This window comes from Bemisia tabaci, chromosome 2 (genome assembly GCF_918797505.1).
Source record: "Bemisia tabaci chromosome 2, PGI_BMITA_v3".
In the NCBI taxonomy this organism is placed as follows: Eukaryota; Metazoa; Arthropoda; class Insecta; order Hemiptera; family Aleyrodidae; genus Bemisia; species Bemisia tabaci.
Window position 1 is genome coordinate 72877102 of NC_092794.1, and position 22550 is coordinate 72899651.

Genomic DNA, 22550 nt, shown 5'->3' on the forward strand with positions numbered 1-22550 from the left:
GAAGTAAGTTTGGCAACTCCCGAATGTTCATACGGCGTTCTTCCTTGGCACGGCAGTATTATGGCTCATTCATATAAGCCCCTATCTGCACGCCAAAACCAATGGTACATATGTGACCGCGATCTGTGAAAAGGGACAATCAGTGACCTCCGGAAAAAAATTTTCCTTGACTTCATCCAAAGGCTGAAATCTATTTTTTTCTATAACCTTGGAATTTTTTTCTTGAAGCTTTAGGACTCGTATCTCCTTCAATTTAGAGCTTTTAGGGCCGATTTTCCTCCTTCATGCATTTGAGAATAATCAAGGGAAATTTTTCTCCCGAAAGATATAGCCCCTTTTCACAGATCCAGTCACACATGTTATTTTTTAAATGAACCAGAAATAATAGCTCCTCAATCCAAAAATGCAAAATTTTCCCAAATAAAATTGATGTGAAGCAGGCATACTTCTTTTTCTCAGAAAAAAAAAAAAAAAAAAAAAAAAAATAGTAAGTGTTTCAGATTATATTTAGAGTTGTGCTGAGAAAAAAGAGGACGTTATGGTTTGTTTTTCGTACTTATAATTTCGGATTTTGCTGGAATATTGACGCCTATTGTACTTACTCACGTTACGGACTAAACACGGTCAGCGATTCTTGAAAATTGGCGACGCTGTTTTTCCTCCATTTAAAGGTATGTAAGACAATCGATTACTGCCTCATCGAAATTCGATATTTTACATAGATTTAAACGGCGGGAAAACAGCGTTGTCAACTCGCATAATCGCCATCGTGTTAACAAATCCACAAAATGCGACCACTCCTCTCCTCCCATGAATATCGATTGTTTTGCATGCATGTAAATGGAGGGACCGCCTTGCTGCCGACTCCAGGGAGCGTGCATGCGGGGGTCGGTGTAAGTTCGCGACGGAGAAGTTGGCGTAATCGATGAGGGCTCAAGGTGAGTCAAGTGCCGATGCTCACCCGGCGAACGGGGGACACACCAAGGGGAGGGGGGCAGGAGAGGGGGGCGACCACCCCGAAACGCATTCGTTGCCGATAAACCAAATCGGGTCAACTCGGAATATTAATATTCATAATGCTGCCTCGAGCTGCGGCCGATCGGGCCGCCACGTGGACTTACTCGTCCTAAAACCGCCCAGGAGACGCCCAAACCCCGGGCGCATAGTTGGTTTTTGCATAAATACGTCCACGTGAAACCTACACTCCCGCACTGGAATACGAATACCCGCGACGTATACACGCCCTGGGTTCGTGACCTTTCCAGTCGACGATAAAGGCTCCGAGATTTACGATCCCCTCCGCCAGGGATGGAAATCCCGGATTTGCACGGCGTTTCCACGCGAAGTTGAGCTGTTTCTGCTCGCCACCCCCGGGCGAAGTTTACCCTGCAGTGAGCGTAACGGCCGCAGCCGTGGCTATTGCCAATATTGCTTCTATCTTGAAGCGTGGTGCGCCAATAAATTGCTGCAATATTCCTGCCGTCCCACGGTGGAGCGAGTCAATAGGAGAGGCCGGACAAAATTCGGAAACTTTAAACGCTTACAACTCCGTTTATACAAAGCTTTGAGGTTCTAAAAGTGAATCCATTGGTTTCCTCGTGAAATTCTCTTTCATAGACTTCCCTTAAAATTTAGAATGTGGCGAAATAAACATCAAAATTTGCAGTTTTAGCCAAAAATTTCATGTCCGACCTCTCTGACCGCAACTCGATCCACCGTGCGTCCTACCGAAGACCACAATATGGTTGGCTGGTTGGTGCATTAGTTTAATATGAAGGTGTAATGATGACATCATCAACGGGATTCCCCGATGACGGCATCTTGGCTTTTACAATTACGTTTTCTGATTTACTAATTCGTCGACCAATTAGAACAAAGATGAGGCCGCGCACACAAAAATCGGATTAATTTTTTTTTTTTTTTTTTTTTTTTTTTTTTTTTTTTTTTTTATGTGGTAGATGTGGTTTTTGACAATAGATCACTAGACCATAGACGGATCTAGACATTTCGGACTCGGGGGGGGGGGGTGTCCAGGAGTCTCCCTGAGAAAATTTTTGAAATTTTAAAGCATCTACCTGATGTGCAGTTTGAGTCAATTTTGTCATGGATACCTACCAAAAAGAGAACTTCCATCTTATTTCCGTCCATCCCGTCTTTCTTCTCCTTTTCTCCTTCATTTTTTTGGGCGAACGGAGAGGTTTTATTATGACCCCCACCACCCACCCCCGTTTGGATCCGCCTATGCATTAGACAAAGTGCGAATTCGAGCATTTTGATACATGGTTTCTCATTAAAATTCCACGTAAAACACGATGTGTACAACAAAGATTGCTGAGTGTAACTCCTAGAAAAGATATTTAAATTTTCTTCAGGGATAAAATCCCGCTCATGGAAAAAGGCTGCACGACACTTGCGCACACTTTTCGTACCGATAACGGTTGCGCACAAAATTCCGAATTTTCATTTGCGCACAGTTTTACCGATAACGTTTGCGCACACTGCACTATGTGGCAACGCTGCACCTACGCAACGCGAATCACCCGGACACCGGGCCCGGGTTTGTTATTGTCGGCGAGGTGCATTATCGTGTTGTGATAAGGAAGGTCCACGACAAAAGGAGGAAGAGGTGTGTCTGGAAAGGAGTAACTCAGTAACCTGCGGACCGTTGCTGTCAACACAGTGCCGAATTTTAAATTGTTTTAATGTGCAACTTTTTAACGTGTTTTAGCTCGAGTTTTAAACAGTTTTAATGATAATAATCGTTTTTAATAATCGTGAGTTGTTTGACAGCATATTTTAAACCGTTTTTATTCCTTTATTCGCAAGTGTGTGTGAGTGTATTTCAGTTAAAATTTAATAAAATGAGTTCTGATACGGGCTTTCAGATAATGAGAAGCAATAAAGGCAAACCAATGATACTAGTCGAAGGCTATAAATTCCGACAATTTCGCGTTAAAAAAAAAAATATACATTGGCGGTGTTCGAAAAAAGAGTGCCGGGCTACGATCAAAACAGATGTACCGATGACTACTTTGCTTGAAACGACCAACAAGGAACACAGACCGCAACATGCTCCACCAAGTGATAAAGAAATCGAGCTGCAGCTTATAAGAACCAGTCTGAAGAGAAAAGCAACCGAAAATCTAAATGAACCACCATTGAAATTGATACGCCATGAGGTTGAGAATTCAAAAAAGGTAACATTTTCTGACCTACCGTCCCTTTCACAGTCCAGTTATCGCGCTAGAAAAAAATTGAAGAAACCCGTACCAAAGAACATTGATGGGGCTTTGGACGGGATGGCCAGTACGGTAACCTCTTCCGATGAAAAGATTATTAGAGTTGATAAAAAACATCAGATTGTCGCCGTAACATGTAAAGAAAACCTGCAATTTTTGGTCGACTTCGATGATGTTATTTTGGGAGACGGAACATTCACTTATGCTCCCAAGCATTTCAAACAAACTTATACAATCCACGTGTTCCATCGTGGCTTTTATTTGCATGTTGCCACGTTCTTCCTCCCCTCAAAAGCGGCAGAAACTTACTCAGCTATGTGGGATTTATTGAAACAAATGTGTGTTAAACACACTGGTAAAGAATTGAACGTTAAACTTCTCCTACTTGACTTCGAATCCTCCGCTCACAAAGCCGCTAAAGTAGCTTTCCCTAATGCAACGATTAGGGGCTGCAGATTTCATCTGGGGCAAAGCTGGTGGCGGCGGATACAGAAATATCCAGTGCTACGATATGCATTCACTCGGTCAGAAAAAAAAGGAGAGCAGTTAGAGATTCAATCATGGTTACAGCTATTCTTCTCTTTGTCTTATCTGCCCGCCAATGATGTCCCTGCTGCATTTGAGCAGTTGGCCAGTGCTACTCCTCATGTAAGTGGCGCCTCTGCATTTGTTGCTTACATTCGAAAAAATTACATAAACTCGAAGATGTTCCCCCCTCATCTGTGGGCCAGCCCTCTTACACAAGATTCTTGCACAACGACTAATGGGGTTGAGGGCTTCAATAGTAAACTTCAAGGCGAGTTTTATTACCACCATCCAAGTGTGTACGAAGCAACTGACCAAGTTTTTAAGGCCCAGACTATTGTTTCTTTAAAAATAAAATCCGTACGGAATGGCGAGTTGTTCAATAAACGCAAGGCTCAACAAACGAAAGATGATGAAGTTATTGTGCTGACCAGTGCTTTTCAAAGTAAAGACCTCGATATAATGGAGTTCCTTGAAATGATCCGTGATGTGAAATATGCGAAGCAAGATGCATCAGACTCAAAAAATGACTCGGGAGCTGAAAATGACTCCTTCAATGAAGACGATCTGGACGAAGAAATTTCCTTTCATGAACCACCCACCAGCCATCCTGAGAATACTATTGGCTCCAGTTCAGACTCCTTCAATGAAGACGATCTGGACGAAGAAATTTCCTTTCATGAACCACCCACCAGCCATCCTGAGAATACTATTGGCTCCAGTTCAGACTCCTTCAATGAAGACGATCTGGACGAAGAAATTTCCTTTCATGAACCACCCACCAGCCATCCTGAGAATACTATTGGCTCCAGTTCAGACGACTCTGACGATGGCATTTTCTTCCGGCGAGAGTATTTCCTTTCATGAACCACCCACCAGCCATCCTGAGAATACTATTGGCTCCAGTTCAGACGACTCTGACGATGGCATTTTCTTCCGGCGAAAGTAAAACCAAAAATCTGTAAGTATAGCCAATACTATTTATTCAATTAATTTAACTATTTTTTACATAATTCATGTGGAAATAAGCACCTCACACACACTCTCAAACTCACTCACTTCTGTTTCATCACTCGTTTACTCGCCCCCTCTGTTCGGTTTTAAACAATGCGTGCGTATAAATATGCTCCGTATAATGCAGCGTTGCCACATAGTGCAGTGTGCGCAAACGTTATCGGTAAAACTGTGCGCAAATGAAAATTCGGAATTTTGTGCGCAAACGTTATCGGTACGAAAAGTGTGCGCAAACGTCGTGCACCGTGGAAAAATACCGTAACCTATTGAGTTAAATCGCACACTAAACGTTGCCGTGATAGTCTTTGGAGCTTGAGAATATGGTCCCTGGCTATCGGTACTTTGGCTCGGCTGTTGCAAGTTGTGTGCACCTCGGAGAAGGGAGAGGACTTGATTGAGAGGCTTCTCAAAACCGTTGTAGTGCGCAATTTGATTCAAGCAGGCTCTGGTTTACCCTGGAAGCGGGGAATTCAAAATCGTAGCCAGCGCTGAATAAAAAAGTTACAATTTTGGTTAGGTGTTAGTTGCAGTAATTTCCGTTGCGCTAATCGTGTTCTACGTGATACTTTAAGGAAGAAACTCATATCAGGACGCCTAAATTCGTACCTTGTCTCTCTTTTTAACATCCCGCAGGAACGCTAAAACTGGACAATTCCTGTTACATTAAGGTAGATCTTCGACTTTTGTGCGATGTATTCTAGGTGCGATTAATATGATTCAAATTTTAACCTTTTGTAGTTGGATTATTTTGGAAAAATCAAAACTTCAGGTTCTAGATTGTCACACATGCAACATCTCCATTGTCATTGGTCCTTTAATTCCCTCCGTCACATTTTTTTCTGGATGATACATAGTAAAAAGACCACGATAGTGCTACTTGGGCTGCGAAACTCTATGAACAAGATAGAGCTAGTCGGTTTAAAAACACATGTGCTCGTTTTGCTTGTTATTCTTTCCGCGTTCAAACAACCCGAGTTCTTCAAAGGTCAGGAGATTTGCGAGAGAGCTCGCACGGATAGCATAGTGCAAAATATTCTGTCAATATCGCCTGGCATCCCCTACTTTCAGCAGAGAGGTAGAGGGAGGGGTAGTCCCCGACGGGCTGACGGTACCCGCCAATTCCCGCGATCGGCTCGTGCCAATATTTTTTAGTCACGTGGGAAATACTGTCAAGTTTTTTTTTTGTTTTCTTTTTTATTCCTGTTTTTCACAGTCAAATAAATCGAAAAACTCGACAAAAATATGTGTCGAAAATAGATTGCTTTGATCTCTCTCTCTCCCCTTGAGTCTGCAGTCAGAGAATATTTTAGGCATTGGGCAACTCCTTAGAATGATGGACTGTTATGTAAAGGAGATGTGACTTACTTGGATATTTGGAATGAATTTTGCATTTTGGAAGTACAATTCCTGTGTCAGTTTAGAAACAACGTATGTATCATTAGTTTTCCTGCGCACTTGAGTGTTTTTATACGCAAGAGTCAGCAATTGCAGCTCCTAATTGCAAAATGTAATCCATTTTTACTCTACCGTGCTAAGGAAAAGCGCCGTATGAACATTCGAGAGTTGCCAAATTTCCTCCGATAAAATACTGTGGAGAGTTATGAATATTTTCTTTTGAAATTTTGATACAGTTGAGATCTGATGGCAAATGTTATTCTCTAAAAAATCGGAAGGAAGAATATTCACAGATTTACCTAAAAATTCATGTCTTATCAAAGGAAATTTGGCAACGTCTAAAGGCTCATACGGCGTTCTTCCTTAGCACAGAGTATTGCCCACTGAAGAGTTTCAAAAGGTAATTCCTAATGCGAGATCAAATAAAAATTGAGACTCACTACCCAGCAACCTTTGCCCACATCGAATTCTTCTTGACCGAGATTTTTGAGAGTAAAAGGCGTTGAATTACCAAAAAAATCTTAAAACGACTGCAAAAAGTGAAAATAATATTGATAAAAAAAAATCAGCAGAATAAAAAACACATCTCACGTGAGAGTACTTCCAAATTCGTTTTGTGTATGATGTGATTGAAGTAAGCGTTAGTGTTTGCCGAGCAAGATGATCGTATTGACAGCACAAAAAACGCTTAATTCCTCATCATCATTCAGCTGATATCGGCACTGAATGTGTCCATCATATCCTACGTGAGATTATGAAAAGGGCGGATGGATTGCGGTGCTGAAATTCTAATCTCTGCATGGTGACCCATCTGCGAGAGAATGGAAATAAATTCAAATTGTGATTTGATAACAGGGCGGCTGGCTGGATTCAGGGGTAGGATTTCGTCGAATCCTGCTTACCGCATAGCGGTAGGGGGAGGGGGTTGGCAGGTGAGATTTCGAGACATCACAAATGAAGATTTAAGTTTCATAGGAAGAGCGCACGAGGGAAAAAACCTCGAGCTATGATATTACTGGAAGACTCTTTGCAAATGAATCCCCAGATCAGGGAAGGGAACACGTCCGCACGTTTCGGCGAAATTGCGGGTTCGGCGGATTCTCATTCCTTGGTATTTGATACTAAGGGGCTATGCCCCCTGGCCGCTACGCGGCCCAACCCCTTGAAGGCGCTCCGCGCCATCAAGGGGCCGCTTCGCTGCCCTTCTTTGTCGCCGCAGCATTGATAAAATATATATATTTTCATTATAAAATTCATATCGACGGTGTAAGTCGGCAATCACATAACTCGTCTGCGGTGTCTGAAAATCTCCGCCTCTACGTCATTTTTTTAAAGGAGAACAAATTGATATTATTTCCTGAAGTTTTTTTAGAATTTTCTTCGAATTGAGAAGAAAAATCACGGCAGTTTTAAAAAATTGCCGTTGAGTATTTTTCCGTTTAAAAATAAAGTATGACAGGAAGTCTGCGACGTTGCAAACCGAGTCATGTGATTGCCGACTTACACCGTCGATATATTCTCATTATAAAATTAATATATTTTTATGATACGATTCATTTATTCTCATGATAAAATTCATATTTTCATGATAAAAATTGTTTTTTCGGTGTTCTTGTGCATTACTGATGGGCGAGATTGTAAAGGGGAAGAAAACTATAATACAGTAATCTCTCTAAATAACGAGAACTCAAGGGACCGGCTGATTTCCTTGCTAGAGACAGGTTTTCGTCTTAACGATAGTCGATCAGAATAAGACTGGCGAGCTTCGTAATCAATTACTCAATACACTAAGATACCATTCAGGGGTGCAACATCTGTACAAACCCTCGATCCTAGGATTGCAGGATCGGGGTGCACGCTGGGCGAAAATGGTGTAGACCAGGTTCGGCACCAAGATATTACGAATTTTCAACGATTGAAGCGCGCACTATAGTGAATGCGCAATGTGTGAAGTACTCTTTCAGTCTTATGGGCGCTAATATGATTTTCGCGAGGACCGGAGACAACAATGTGTTTAGAGTAATGCGTGAAGTATTCTTGCAGTCTTGCAGGCGCTAACATGCTTTTGCGCGCCGACCAGCGACCGCACTGTGTTTAGCGCAATGCGTGCAGTATTCCTGCAGTCTGCGCTTTGCGTCGACCGGCGACCGCACTGTTGGCGCAATGCGTGAAGTATGCCTGCAGTACATATTGATTTCCCCCCCCCCCCCCAAAAAAAAAAAAAAATTCTAGATTTACTGGACTAGGGAGATTATAAATCATTTAAGGCAAGAGTTAGGACGAGGAGGTTTCATTGTGAAAAATTAACTGTCGAGGAAAGAAAGAAAGTAAGCAGTAAACACGCATGTTAATCAGGCATATTCCGGACTAAAAGTGAGATGATGGTGTGCTTTTAAACTCTCTGCTGGCATAGAGAACACAAAAGAGGTGTTCGTATTTCGGGCATCTTGGATTTTTTTTTTTATGACACAGGTCGGCACGACGAATTTTATCATCGATTTCCTTGGAAATATTGTAATTTATGGAAAAAAGTAATTCTATAAAAAGTGCTTGAAATTTTATCTTGAGTTGATTTAAGCAAAAAATTCGGACATTATGGTCGGTTTTTCATTCTTCGAATTCCGCATTTCGCTGGCCAGGTTGTGCCGACCTACATCACAGGGTAAACAAACCAGGCCCGCCACAAGGGGGGGGGGGGGGTACTGGGTCCCTGGTACCGGGGCCCGTGATACCCGTGATAATCCACTACAAATTCACATGCAACCCTTGCTTCGTAAGAAAAAGTGAAAAATTTACCCTAAAAATTTCGCAAAAGGGGAATAGATTTTCAGAAACACGCTGGGGCACTGTAGAATTCTTCTTGAATTTTCAAAGAAGTATACTTCTCGGAAAATATCTATCTATTTTCAAGATTTTCAGTACAGAGGGATATTTTTAGTAACTGCGTTTCATTTTCTTCCGTCGTCAGATGCTAAGATGCTCCAGTCTGGGCATCCTCGACTTCAATGGCTCATGGCTCAACTCCCTTGCCATAGACTTTTTATCATCAAAATTACACGTGGAACACTATTTAGCCAAAAAAATTATTAAAAGTAATTTCTAAAGAAGATATTAACGTTTTTCGATTAATAAATTCAAATTTCTTCAGTGTAAGATAAATCGCACACTAGACACTATCGTGGTAGTCACAAAGGTGTGGAAACATGACAACCGCCTCAATATCGGCGCTTCAGCTCAGCTGCTGCATATTGTTTACACTTTGGAAAACACAGGGTAAGCAAGGAACACTCATACTGAGAAGCCAGCCTAAACCGTTGTAGTTTACGATTTCAATTAAGTAGACCTTGGTTTTTCTTGTGAGCGGGAAATTAAAATTTTTCGTAACCAATAATGCTGAATAAAAACGTTATCATCTTGATTTAGAGTTAATATCAGTTATTTTCGTTGCGCGAATCGTGTTCTATGTAAAATTTTGCGGAGGAATCATGTATCAGAATGCTCAAATTTGCACCTTGTTTTGTGCTCCATTGCCAATTTCTTTTTAATGAAATAACGATACCTACACCGAATGCCAGTTTGACCTCAACGACTATTAGCGTTTGATAATTTGTTTGAACTATCTTTCCAATTTTTTTTCTCCGCCGATATAGATGGTAGTTTTTACCCATAGGCATTAAAGTAAATACTTACATTATTCTGCATGAAAAAATAAATGGCATAGACAGGCCTGAAGGATGTAAGTATAAAGCAAGCTATAGGTCCGACCAAATTGTTTGGGAACACGCAAGAACTGAAGTAAGTTGTACGCGGCCTTTATTGATTGAAGCACATTATTTTGACTGAAGCCCACGCACTCATGCTTACCTAGATTAATAAAAATTTACATAATCTGAGGTCGGCAGTCGAGTTTGATATAGGATTATCTTGAAAACGACCGACGCACAGTGGATCGAAAGAATTAGAGAGGTCGGACATGGACCACTAGACAAGGTACGAATTTCAGCATTCTGATCAATTTTTCTTCACCAAAATTTCAAGTAGAACACGATGCGCACTATGAAAATTACCGAAATCAACTCCTTCCAAAGATATTAAATGATTCTTGTTGCTTGAATTAAAACCACCCGCTCATGAAAACTCAATGCTCTACGTGATTCACATCGCGCGCTAAACGTTATCATGAACGTCTCTGCGATATAAAAATCTGGCAACCTCAATCTTGACGCTTTCGCTCAGCTATAGCAAATTACTTATAGTTTGAAAAACACATGGTGTGAAATGAACATTGTTCGATTGAGAAGCTTGCTGAAACCGTTGTAGTGAGCGATTTGACTCACGTAGAGCTTTGAGTTTCTTGTGAGAGGGCAGTTCAAATTCCTTGTAACTAATGTGAAATAAAACTGTTAATATCTTCGTTAAGAATGAGTTTCAGAAATAATCGTTGCGCGAATCGTGTTCCACGTGAAATTCTGGTTAGGAAACATGTATCAGAATGCTTAAATTCGTACCTTGTCTAGTGATCCTCACATTTTAAATTTCAAGGGATGCTTCCAATTGAAAATTTCTCGAGAAAACTAAAGGAACCACTTTAGAACTTCAAAGTTTTATATCAACGGAATTATGAGCGTTTGAAGTTTCCAAACTTTGTCCGATCTCTGCTATTGACTCGATCCACTTTGCGAGGCTATTTACAAAAATGGAGTCTAGGCCTGAGTGTGCAGCCTCCTCCCCCTTCCCCATCACCTCTTTTCATAATTGTCTAATAATTACAGATACGCCCTTTCTTCGACTAAAGCTTAAGTTATGCTGGAAGAAAGATTCAGGAGACTTCAGATGAGAGCAAAAATGTCATTAAGACAAAATGATCCATGTTTTCATTTCTTTTTTTTTTTTTGTTCTTATTTCAATTGCTCTTTGGTATCCTTACGAATACTCTGATTTGTTGAATAGAAAAAGTAACATCTTCTCTAAAATGGATATGTTGCAGGAAAATAGTGAAATCAGGCATTTTGTCAAATGCCTATGGAAAGATGGTTAAATTTTGACGATCTACAAAATGTTGTAGTTGTAAAGAGCTCACGAGTTTTCACTATTTTTGAAAAATAACTCATCGAATCCACCAACTCTTTTTGGCTCTTCCACTTCAATCGCTTCTCATATTTTTAAATGTTAAAATTCTAACGAATTCTGTATTTTTTGACATGCTAAAAATATCAAGATAAGCCTCTGTTCAGGAAGGGAAACTCGTTTAAAGCACTACTGTGTGATGCAAATTTTTACTGATAATTTTTTCCTGCAGGAGCAATGAATGATTTTGTCTAAAATTAGGAGAAGAATCAGAATTTCAATCTAAGTTAGAATATTTGACTATTTTCCTAGGCATTTGACAAAATGCCTAATGTTACTATTTGCCTGCGACAGATACATTTTATGGGCTTGCGGAGGGAAGGGCGCATGAGAGCAGTTTTTAAAAAATTGGAATATTGATGATTTCAAGTAAAGCTAGTCTTAAGGCTTATTCTTTGAAAAATTCACTCCCAAATTTCAACTTTTAAGCATCAATTAGCTAGTTTGGACTTTCTCTCCGCTATAAAAATCCATGTAATTTCGAAATTTCAGACACATATTTCTCGAAATAGTAAAAACTGCACTTATGCACCTTGTCCTCCAAACCCCTTAAATGTCAATGGCCGGCCATTTCGGCGTTAGACAGTCATTTTAAAGAGAACCGCCAGCAAAGGACTCCCTCATTTAGATTGGTGCGCGACCCGAGGGAGCTGACTCCCTCAAATCTCCTTCAATCCATTCGATATGCAATTTTTTCTCCGCGGAGTTAAAATAGTTGCTCACAATCAGGACGAACAGCTGACGAAGGCGCAACGTTGACATCCGTTATCTGTTGCGATTGGTTTTTTTTTTTCTCTCAGTTGAATACATTTACTTAGAAAGGGGGAAGAATAAAAAAATAAAACCACAATAAATTGACATGCGATTTCTTGTGCAGGTGAATTTCATTGGCACAAGTGTATGATCGGACTATGCTGTTAAAGTCTGAAGGGTGGTATTACGAGCGTCAGCTAGTTTAATGTGATGCTCTTTCATAGATCGCACATAGCCGCCGGTTTTTTTAGAGTTGATAAAGCTATGGATAAGGAAGACATGCGGGGAAAAAATGGAGTGATTCTGATTGGTTGAAACGGGTGCAGTTGTTATAGACTAAATCGGGACACGACAGACTAACTATAGGGTCTCTCGTGGGTTGCCGTTAGTTACTCTACCACCGGGAGGATCGCCTTATTTTCTCTTTATATTTGTCTATCGACTTCTATAATTAACTCAATTGGACGTATTTCTATCAAGCGGAACTATATAAATTATAACGTGAGCCCTGTTATGCACATATTTTTATGGGTCTCAGGGCTCATGTCTTAATGCACATAGTTCCGTTTGATAGAAATACGTCCAATTGTGTTTTAAAAGGGCGCTTTGAAATTCACAGAGGCTCAGAAATGTTTCTCTGGACAAGTTCTTCGCCCTGGTTGGGTCGATCACGCAAAAAGACTTCTAGAGACACTCACAAAAGTTTGATAAAATTTTCAGAGATGCAGCACAGGTAATTACTAAGAAAGTTCTGGGCTACCAGCCCGTAAACAAATATTGCTCATGCAGAAATGTTGCCACCAGTCTGGTCATCACAAGTGTTAACTCAGGAATACAGGAGATTATACGCTTTTCCGATGGCACTGCCATTTTTGACACCATTATGACAGTCAAAATTAAATGAACTATATTTTGTAATTAGGAACTAAAACATCTGGCTAATTTGTAAAAACATTTATATGCACGGGAAAACTAATGGTGCATACGTTGTTTCTAAATTGAGCCACAACTTGTAGTTCCTAATTGCAAAATGTATTCCAACTAGCAAAGCGTCCCGGATGAAAGTGGAACATAATGACCTCGTCATTGAGACATCGCAATACTTCATGGAGCTAATCATTAAAATGTTACACTAACATTATAATTATATATCACTCTGACATCACACTGACATCACTTTGACCATTCAGACAACACAGTGACATCACACTGCTTAATAGAAGGTGGTCTTCAAGATGGTACCACTATTAGTATAGCATCAGAATGATGTCACAATGTCTCACTTTTACTAGGGGTGCTCGATGCAGGCCCGCAACAAGGGGGTGGGGATACTGGGTCCCTGGTACCGGGGCCCGGGCCCCGGAGGGGGCCCGTGTTACCCGTGAAAAACCACTACGAATTCACATGCAACCCTTGTTTCGTAAGAAAAAGTGAAAAATTTACCCTACAAATTTCGCAAAAGGTGAATAGATTTTCAGAAACACGCTGGGGCACTGTAGAATTCTTCTTAAATTTTCAAAGGAGTATACTTCTTGGAAAATTTCTATCTATTTTCAAGATTTTCAGTACAGAGGGATATTTTTAGTAACTGTGTTTCATTTTCTTCCGTCGTCAGATGCTAGGAGTCTCCAGTCTGGGCATCCTCGACTTCAATGGCTCATGGCTCAACTCCCTTGCCATAGACAAACGAATGGGGAGTCCAGGGGTGCCTGGCCTTCATAGAACTGAAAATAGTATCTTATGCCCCCCCCCCCCCAAAAAAAAATAAAAATTTTCGAGATGTTTTGAATGCAACAATTCGCAAGTACTTTGTGCTGAAAGTAGAAAAAAAAGAAAAAGAAAAAAAAACATAATTATTCCGCAGAAATTGATGGAGAAATTCTTTATGAAAGCTTCAAAATGCGTCCGATTAGTCGTATAAATTCTAAAATTTCTCGGGGGATGCCCCTCGGACACCTCCCCCCCCTCCGTGCTTGGGGCACGGACCTTAAAACTGGTACCAGGGCCAGAGATGGGATGTGGCGAGCCTGAATGAAGGCTATTTCCATTTAAATCTGCCGTCACATTCATACGGCGCAATGATACAACTATTTGAACTCTCCGGAATGCGTGAGGTATTACGCAGCATTTGAAGGCGTTTTTAAAACAGCCAAGTTCCGTTATCGGAATAATCGTTTTGCATAGTTCATATTATTTTGTTTCCATTTCTAACCACTTGTTTAATTATAATCCTCCCATAAAAACCACCCACTTGCTAAATACAATTCTAGCTGAAGCGCACTTAAGCGCATTCATGACTGCAAAAATGTTAACGGAAATCGAAAAGGCCACGTGCATGAAGGCTATTTCAATTGTAATCTTCCGTCACATTCTTACGGCGCAATGATCCAACTATTTGAACTCTCCGGAGTGTTTGAGGTATCACGCCGCATTTGAAGGCGTTTTCAAATCAGCTAAGTTCCGATACCCGGATTATCGTTTTGCATAGTTGGACTGTATTTTGCAATTTGGACCTATAAATTCTGGCTCATCTGAACGTATGTGCATAGGGAAACTAATGGCACGTGCGTTGTTTTTAAACCGGGCCGGAATTTAGGTCCAAATTTCAAAATGCAGTATAGTTCATAGTATTTTTTTTCATCTCTAACCACTTGTTTATTTATAATCCTCCTATAAAAATTACCCATTTGCTATGTACAATTCTAGCTGTAGCGCACTTCAGCTATGCATTCACCACTGCAAAAATTTCAAAGGAAATCGACAAGCCCAGCGTGCATGAAGCTCGATGACTATATTAAAAATCGTAGTTTTTGCCCTTCCTCATGGTTTTTATTACTAGGAAGGAAGCATTCCTCGCTGGGTGAGAAAGCTCGGAACGCACGCCCTTTTTAAACTGTAACATATCTTCACATGTTACAAGAGGGCGTTTAAAGAGCAGTTTCAGTAGAAGGAGTCACTAAACCTCATGATTTCTATTTAATATTTTAAAAGTACAAGGTAATTAGATTATGTGGTAATTTATTACGTATTTTTGGAGCCTCAATTCCGGACAAGCCCGATTTTAAAAAGTCAATAGACTGAAAGGAATTTCAAACGCGACGGAATGACTGGAAAATGATGGAAAAGTTGTGCCACGTCAGTCAAGTCCCTATCTCCTCACGTCTTTCACTCATGTATGCTCAAATAAAACGTTTTTAATGTGAAATTATCGCTTGTTCACTACAGATAAAATGAATGATTATTTTATTCCGAAGCTGTAGTTTTGACTGAACTATCTTTTTCGTGTACAAGGAGGAAGAGGACATTTGACGTAAGTCGTAGAAATCCGTGCCCGCTCCTAATTAGTGCCCGATGACATCATTCGGATCGGCGCGAAAACGGGGCGTCTTAAATTTGCGGAAACGTTGTGCTTGGTCGACAGAGCACAGAGGAGAATTTCATGAGCCGCCCTGCGCCGTCTTCAGCGCGCATGGTGCACGACCCCGACCCGCCTTTTATTATTACACCTCATCTGGCGTTGGGAGTTCACTTACTACTTAACACGACCAGTGTGTAATTTTGAAAGTCGAAAATTAAAAAAAAAAAAAAAAAAAAAAAATTACAGGATATACGAGCTTCTCCGCCAGGGAGCTCTCCCCGTAAGAAATCGTTCACCACCCGCCCGCGTCGGAGACGCCGCCGCGGCGCGGTCGGCGTGCTGCCAGCGCAAAACGCGCACTAACGCCTACAAACCTAAAGGGTTATTTTACGCATCGCGCAATGCTTGAAGTATCCATTTAGGTTTGTAGGCGTCAGTGTGCGTTCCGAGCTGGCAGCGGCAGCACGCCGCGCCGCGCCGCAACGTGCCATGAACTTGCCCACGATTAATAGGTCAGGGTGTTAAAATGTAGGCAATTTGACATCAAATTCGAAATTAGCGACTCATAAAAACATCAGTTGCGAAACTTTCGTGATCTTTCAGTCATTATCCGACTTATTTCTTCCTATCCTGGAGTTTTGGACCATAGTTCGCCGCGGGCGGCGACGCTCATGAAATTCTCCCATGTGCTCAATCGGTGCTTTGTGACGTGTATATTTCTCAGTTTCTAAGAGGTACTTTTTCTCATATCCAATGTGCACATCGTGTTTGACGTGTTCTTTCCCTTTGAAATAATGTACTTGCGAGTCAAAATTCGTTCATGGTTTACTAGCCCATTCTGATGTGCTAGGGAAAAACGCCATATGAACCTTCAGGCGTTGCGAAAATTTCTTTGATGAAACACGAATTTCCTAATAAACTTGTAAATATTTTCCTTCCAATTTTTCAGATGATTTTGCTCGTAATTTCACCTGAAATTCCTGAAAATTTCAAGGAAAAATATTCATAACGTTCCGCATAAATAAACATTATATCGAAGGAAATTTGGCAACTCTCAAATGTTCATACGGCGTTCTTCCTTAACACGGCAGAATTGCTCGGTGGTAAAATTCGTCCACCCTCGAGGACTAGAATCCGCCAGTAACTGATTTTCTGAAAATTTGGCGGTTACGCCCTAGCTCCTTCGAATAACCCGTTCAGTCACGGAACGCTCCGAGGAAAAAAGCTGATTAAGGAACGACTATGAAAACAGCCCCATGGAAGGAAAACGGCTGTCACGGGGGAGAAAAAACACTTATCTTGAGTCTATTCCACATGTATGACACGAAAGCGGGGTAGATAAAGCGAGCGCCGCTCGTCTCGCCCGGTGCGCCTACCTTCGCCGGATCCGGATGCATGGCTCCTTTGAGCCTCAGGTCGTCGCCCGTTACATGGGAGGCGTCTTTTCCTCCGCGAAATTGTGTTACATACATTAATTCTTTGTGTCGCGGAAGGTAAAAAAATTACAACAGCGGGAATCCCTCTGCCTGCATAGAGAACAAAAACAGTGCTGCCATTTTATTTTATCAAAATATTCCAATTCCCGGAAACATATTCCGATTTGCCAAAGTTCCGAGAACAATTCCGATTTTTTAAAAAATCCCGGGGAAAAATTCCGAAATACGCCCGGGTTTAGTTCCGAATATCGTCAAATTTGATCAAAAAGCCCCTAATTTGACCAAATAAATGATCAACTTGGCGAAAATTGCAAATTTCGAGGAAATTCCGAAACTAGCTGAAAATTCCGGGAATTCAGAAGATTCCGGGAAAATTCCGATTATTTAAAAAGTTCCGAATTCCAGAATTAATTCCAGGAAATGGCAGCACTGGTCAAAAAAACCACCGTCAAATGCACTCACCATATCGACGGTGAAAGTCGGCAATCACATAACTCGTTTGCGGTGTCTGAAAATCTCCGACTCTACGTCATTTTTTTAGAGGAGAACAAATTGACATTATTTCTTGAAGTTTTTGCAGAATTTTCTTCGCATTGAGAAGAAAAATCATGACGGTTTTAAAGCATTGCCGTTGAGTAGTTTTCCATTTAAAAAATAAAGTATGACAGGAAGTCTGCGACGTCGCAAACCGAGTTAAGTGATTGCCGACTTACACCGTCGATATGCAATATTAAAGTTTTTGATGCAACGAGCTAATTATTGGAATTGGACTACGTTTACTGTTTGTGGCTCAGTATAGAAACAAATTATGTACCATTGGTTTCCCTATTCACATAAGTGTTTATACGGATGAGTCAGAAGTTGTAAGTCCTGATTGCAAAATGTATATGGTCCGATTGATGAACGAGCCTATGGAAAGCAGAAGAGGGCAAGGAGGAAATGAAGCGATCCTAATGGTGGAAACGAGTGGTTGCAATGGATAAACGAAGTAAGTACAAGAGTTATTTACAACAACCAACTAGAGACGGAGGGGCCGGACCCTATAGTTAGTCCACCGTTTTCCCCTTTGTAGTTTATAACAACCATCCGTTTCAACCAACAGGATCGTTCCATTTTCCATACGTCCTCTTTGTCAATCGCTTTGTCTGTCAATGTCAATAATAGCTCGCAGGTATTCGTAGTTTTCGGTCGTTGGGACCTGGGACCTACTGGCAAGTTAAAACAATTAAAAAAAAATTATTAAATGTGATTTTATGATAATTACAACGTATTATCCTGATCAAAATCATCTTCAGTTAGCTTCGGCTCACCTGTAATGTACTCGCGTAAATGCTACACATCGTCTCTGAGGTTTCGCACTGAAAGAAAACATTGAAACCGTCTGCAACAAAATCTCGAACCGAAAATATCACTGACAAAAGGATAGGTAAAGAGGGGCAGTGGGTAGTAAAAGAGGCGAAGAAGTTAAATGGGCCCGTGAGAATAAACGAGTTTAAAATGGATTAAGTGTAGCTACGGAATCTACTGACACGACTGAATTTTAAACTCCAATATTAGGACGAAATTAGCTTTGATGTTGTGTAAGTGCTCTTACAACCCTCAGCCGAGTTTGTTAGAAATGATGATGGTTTTTTTCCCACGGATGTCTTAACTTCATCATGCTTTTTAAACTGGAAGAGAGGAAAAAGAACCAGGGATTCGGTTAGTGCCGGATTTCAAGCACAAAATAAGAAAAACCCTCTGTCGATTCTAATTTTTCTCGCGATTTCTCCATTGTTTCTGTGCCAAAATCAACACAACTATGTCTTAAGTTTCATATTATGCAAGAACACCATTTTTCAGTACACCCTTCGATTCGCGAGTGCATGCAAAATGGGCGTATTTCTACCAAACGGAACTATGTGCATTAAGACATGAGCCCTGAGACCCATAGTAATACACGCATAACAGGGCTCACGTCATAATGCACATAGTTCCGTTTGATAGAAATACGTCCAATTAGTAGGAAACGACGATTTAAGGGCTGTTTTAACCGTGTTTTAGCTCCTGTCAACAATTCGAAGTCAAGAGAAAAATGTTGACACGTCTCACGCCGGAACCCTCGGACCTATTTCTCTCGGTTTGATCTCGATGCTACTCGCTTTCTTCGTGTTGATCTCGGTCAATCGAACCGATTATTTTCCATATCCCGTAAGCGCCAAAATTGCGATTGCGAGAAAAACAAGGAGAACCGTTTTATTCGCTTTGTTGACAATCTCCGAATTCCAAAAAACGTATATTCTTTTAGTAGGCTATATCACGGCCGGATTCACCTATTTGCCGCCCATGGGCCGCTTATATTTTTCCGCCCCCTTCTCATTCGTTTTGAAACATCATTAGATCGTATTACGACAGTGGTTCGATGTATCGTTTGGTTCAAAACAATAGAGCATAACCTCAAACAAAAATTTTAGGATTTAATTTGGAAAAGCTGAAAATGATAAAATTCCCAACAATTTCACATTTCATCGCCATTTGGTACTGGAGAGGATAAAAATTCGATCACATAAGACCCGTTACCTCAGATTTCTAAATTGACTTTTGAGGCTGTGGTTACATATTGAACCAATCGATATCAATATAATCTCACCTGTGTGATCTGTCGAATACGATTAATAAAAACCATCAAGTGAACATGCCGGTGGGGGAGGGGTGTATGAGACGTGTTTACTCGTGTTGGGCACATTTTTTGTGAAAGCCCCATCAACACCAACAAAAGTTTAGTTCCGTAAACCCATCCCTGTTTGGACAAGGCCTTCCATTTATAAAAAACGAACGAAAAATTATGAAAGAACAAACATAAATGTGGTTAATAATTTTAACTTCCGCCGCTGCGCCGACCGCACTGTGTTGGCGGAATGCGTGAAGTATTCATGCAGTCTTGTAGGCGCTATGTATTTCACGCCGACCGCTGCTGACCACACTGTTTGGCGCATTGCGTGAAGTATTCATGCAGTCTTGTAGGCGCTATGCGTTTCAGGCCGACTGCTGCTGACCGCAGTGTGTTTGACGCAATGCGTGAAGTATTCATGCAGTATTGCAGGCGCTATGCGTTTCATGCCGACCGCCGCACCGCTCCGTTCCAGGTCAAATTGCGTGTTTGATTTCTCTCTGAACTCGACTAATTAAAGGTTTTGTTCCTTGTATTACCGAAAGACGACAAAATTACAAATTACTATACTTTCACTCTCAGGAAATGAGAGATTTTTGTCGCCTTTTCTCGTTTGTAATTTATTTTCTGAATCCGATTTTTTTTTCTCTTTTTTTGATACCCACATTCAAAAAGATTGCAAAATTTGCCGCCCCCTACATTTTGCCGCCATGGGCCGCAGCCCATGTGGCCACCCCCTTAATCCGGCCCTGGGCTATATTGAGATCAGACATGGTTGATTATACCGGAGAAAACAAAGAAAAAACAAACTCTCTACCACCAAAATAAAGATTGGCGCTTACGTGATCTGGAAAATAATCGGTTCAATTTTGCGTTCCGTGAATTTGATCTCGCACGGCTTTTAAGCGTATAAATTTTCGTCCGTCAAAAATTCAAGGTCGCAAAAAGAAATTTCAAAGGGCTCACCGGTGCTACCATCTCCAAGAATTAATTACGAATTTTCGAATCTTTTTAATTTTGAACCTTACTCGGAATCTTCGAAATTCCCAGAATTTCCTACTATGTTTGAAATTGTCTTGAAATTTCGGGTTTTTTGTCAGCTCTACCAATAATTTGGCCAAATTTCATGATTCTTCGATCGAATTTGACGATTTTCGGAACTTATAATCCAGGCGTATTTCAACATATACCTCGGAACTTTTGAAAAGTACGAATTCTTCTCGGATCCTTCGGAAATCGCAATTAATTTCGGGAACCCCAGAATCTTTGGTAAAATAAAATAGCAGCACTGCATCTCACAGAGAAATTGACCCTCGAACCCATCTCCATCTTGATCTGTCTTGAATTTTTTATTTTTTTATTTTATTTTTTTATTTATTGTTTTTTTGGCGAATTTAAAACTGAGCGGTCAACCCCTGGTAATAGTGATCGCACGATTAGCTGCGATTCGATCGGATACTTTATCGCGATTTTATAGATGTCAATGTATTGCGACAGTATTGGATAAAGGATTTCGATAAGTTACGGTTTCATCATATGAAATCGCGATTTTATCGACGGCGATTCATCGCAATATCATCGAACAAAAAATCGTAATTAATTCGGATAAAATTTCGATTCGATCGAACGCGGTCTAATGGAGGTAAAATTGCGACAAGATCGGGGATAGTCGCTCCGATGTTGATGCACGGAAACAATTAAATTGCTGATTTAACAATTTTGTAGTTGAAAACAGTGACCACAATGTTTCAATGTAGATTTTACAGCACGAAAATGCTACTTTATCCACCCACAAGGTTAAATTAGCTTTTCACTGTTGTAAAATGTACATTTGAAACATTGCAGTCACTTTTTCAACAATTGAATTGTTAAATCAGCAATCCATTTTTTCCTGTAATAACTATATTTCGCCCAGTGATCCTGGCGATTTAAAAAAAAAAATAAAAAAAAAAAATAAAATCGCAACTGAATTTCAAAATTTCGCGATTTTCCGGTTGAAAACTGCAACTTGGTGAGGAGAATCTAAGTGTAACTTACCAAAAACGTGGTTCAGATAACATTTCTATTTTATCGAACGCGGTGTAGTGGCGATAGAATTGCGACAAGATCGGGGATAGTCGCTCAGCTGTTGATGATCCTGGCGATATTATCGCCAAAAAATCGTGGAAAAATCGCAACTGAATTTCGAAATATCGCGATTCTCCGGTTGAAAACTGCAACTTGGGGAGGAGAATCTGAGTCTAACTTACCAAAAACGTGGTTCAGATAAAATCGGCATTTTATCGAACGCAGTTTAATGGAGATAAAATCGCGACAAGATCGGGGATAGTCGCTCAGCTGTTGATTAGCTGTTGTCAGTTGTTGCTGATGATATTATCTCCAAAAAATCGTGGAAAAATCGCAACTGAATTTCAAAATTTTGCGATTTTCCGGTTGAAAATTACAACTCGGGGATGAGGATCTGAGTAAGGACGAAGAACTTACCAAAAACGTGGTTCATAGGGCGCGAGCGTTGCCATCGGGAAGAACGGCGAGGATCCGTGGACGCGGGCAAGTAGGAGAGCGTCATATCGTCGCCGGGACGAGCCAGGAAACTCCGGAGATAAACATGATCCGAAAACGACGGACGCTCGATTCGCGGGAGAGGACGACGACTCGCGACTCCGGGCCCAATTCCACCGTGGTCCTCGCAAAAATCCAACCGGGGGGGGGGGGGGGGAAGTGGGGGCGAGGGGGGCCGGGGGTGTCGAAAAACAAAAGGAAAGGGGAGAACTCACGAGGGCGACGCGAAAAGATCGTGAGGATCCGTCGGGAACGTGGCTGACGTCGGGAGCGTGGTTCCCGGGAAGAGGGTGACTTACAACTATCCCCCCGAGTGTGGAGTAACTTCGCAGCTCGGTCGGGGATCGATTTTCCCGCCACATGAAAGTCCACCCTCCCCCACTCACCCCCCAAGGCCCCTGGAACGATTCCACGACCTCCCCCCACCCCCCGCCGCACAGCGGGTATAGCCAATGAGAGAGGTCGGACAAAAATTTGGGAACTTTAAACGC

At 41.2% G+C, this 22550-nt stretch overlaps 1 protein-coding gene across 1 annotated transcript in view; it reads right to left on the minus strand.

Annotated features, from left to right (window-relative positions):
* Positions 1-22353, minus strand: part of LOC109032040 (uncharacterized) — a 137380-nt gene extending 115027 nt beyond the window's left edge. The window contains 1 exon segment of the mRNA XM_019043945.2: positions 21982-22353. The gene's annotated coding sequence lies outside the window, so the exon portion shown is untranslated.
* Positions 22354-22550: the final 197 nt, after the last annotated feature.